The following is a 2,591-nucleotide window of genomic DNA, read 5'->3' as shown; positions in this document are numbered from 1 at the left end:
CACGCAGGCTGAATGTTTCTCCTTCCTTACTGACACAGAAGCCCTTGATTTGCAATGCTTCACTAATTGTCATTTCCCTGGCTCCGTAGGGACACTTTACCTATGTCCCCAACAATCCTGATAGTGAGAGCCACAAATCTGACTCATGGAACTGCATCTGAGTTGCAGTGGTGAATGCCCTGACGCCCTCACATTCATTCATAGTCCCCCACTGTACAGACAAAACACCATCAAGGGCCTGTTGTTGCCCTAGCACCCTGGAAATAAAGGAAGCAGTCACACGCTTTGACCTCAGGACAGCAAAGTTGCTGGCAGTCAACCTTCCTTTCCTGAACAAATGCCAGTTTGGGTTGGTTCGCTGACCAGTGGTAGCCACCTGAATTGCCCTCTGTTGCTCTTCAGACAATGCCATGCTTGCCACAATTGCCTCAGGTCCCTGATGCCCAACAGATTTGATAATTTCAGGAACAGTAAGTGTTTCCAAGCTGTAGTGTTCCTCTTCTGGCTCGGGGGAGAGAAGCCAAGAAATTCCTGAGAACCTGCCCCCGAGTCTGTCCCTCAGCCAGTCACGATCTTCGGAGGTGGGCTCTCTTGTCAGCGGGTTAAATTAGTTATTGGTTTCAACAGTCACATTAAAACAGTTACTAAATCAGCTTACTATCACCTAAAGAACATATCTAGGATTAAAAGACTAATGTCACAGCAGTATTTGGAAAAACGTGTCCATGCTTTTATCTTCAGTAGACTGGACTACTGCAATGGTGTCTTCACAGTTCTCACTAAAAAATCTATTAGAAAGCTGCAGCTGATTCAGAACACCGCTGCTTGAGTCCTTACCAACACTAAGAAAGTGGATCACATCACTCCAGTTCTGAAGTCTTTACACTAGCTTCCTGTGTGTCAAAGAATAGATTTCAAAATACTGCTGCTGTTTATAAAGCACTGAATGGTTTAGGACCAAAATGCATTTCTGACCTCCTGCTAAATGATGAACCATCCAGATCTCTCAGGTCTTCAGGGACTGGTCAGCTTTCTGTCCCCAGAGTCAGAACTAAACATGGTAAAGCAGCGTTCAGTTATTATGCTCCAAATATCTAGAACAAACTCTCAGAAACCTGCAGGTCCGCTGCAACTCTTACTACTTTTAAATCCAGGCTGAAGACTTTTCTTTTTGTCGCTGCTTTTAATTGAACTATTCATATCTTAGACTGCACTGTAACTTTTATCCATGTATTTTTTCTTTTAATGTTTATTTTATTTTCTTAATGTCTTTCATTTTTTGTAATGCACTTAAAATTGCCTTGTGTTGAAAAGTGCTATATAAATAAACTTGCCTTGCCTAATACAGATTTCATGTGACACATACGATTGATGTTGTTGATGTTTGTTGATGGGAATTAATGTGAATAAATTAACTCTAGGTTAACGGTACTCTTGCTATCACTACTCACCTATAAACCTTGTCCCTCATGCTAGCCCTGACAACACCGGTAAGCACACCTTCACCTAGGCTGCACTGTAACGTGTCCTGACTTGTAGTGGTTCTCTCCTCTATCTACACTCTTCTTGTCATCTTTGTAAAACGATATCAGACTGGTAATTGACACAGCCATGACTTCTAGTTCAATTCAGTGTGGCTAAAATGAAAAGCTTTGTTAAAATATGTAAGCACGTGAAAGTCAAATTCAGCTTTATTGTCAAAAATTCTACATGTGTTATACATCCAGAAATATCGAAATATCGTTTCCCACAGTGTGACATTTATACATAAAACAAAAAGGGCCTAGATAAACGTGGTATACATTAAACAAAACGGGCCTAGATAACCGGGGTATACAGTTTAAAATGTTAATATATTTAAAGTGTTCAAAGTGCAGTTTCAGTGCAAGTCAGTTGAAACGATCTTAAGTTGGCGTGACGTTGAAGTCGTGCGACCCTGCTGCTGTACTGGCTTGTAGTTCGTTTATAGCATAACGTTAGCATTTAGCTTTTGGCGACTAGATTTATGATTCAAAAATTATAAAAGTAGGGTTGACATGTGGAGATTATCCGGCTGAACAAAACGTGATCCCTCTCTTAAATGTGTGTCAACCACAGACCTTATTTCGAGTTATTTTCCAAAATCCTATGGAGAATTTGCATTGGTTTTTCGCGAAGGAACCGGAAGAAGTTTACTTCCGGGTTTTACGACGCGTCACTGCGGTTCTCTATCAAGCTGGACACATGATGACATGACAGGAAGTTATACAAGTGGACTCCAAAATAAGACATCGACCTAACCGTATTCCCGAAGTTTTGCATAAAATGATGACCCGTTTACACCGTCTGTTTGCCTTTACCACACATTAGGCCTTGTACCAAGCCTGATTGTAGGGAAGCGTCGTTGGGGACTGAATTTGTAGCAGACCACCAACATCACAAAGTGTGTACTTTATATTTATATACAAATAAACATACTATTTTATGAATAAAAACGATTGCTGTTTTTATTAAGATATAGAACATAAAGAATAACATTTAAGATTTTTTTAAGTTTGTCATCTCTTTTCTTACATTTTTCACAATCGTGCTTTTATTATGGAAAACTAAGT

This window comes from Notothenia rossii, assembly GCF_949606895.1.
Source record: "Notothenia rossii genome assembly, chromosome: 9".
Lineage (NCBI taxonomy): Eukaryota > Metazoa > Chordata > Actinopteri > Perciformes > Nototheniidae > Notothenia > Notothenia rossii.
Note: the sequence above shows the minus strand (reverse complement) of the source record.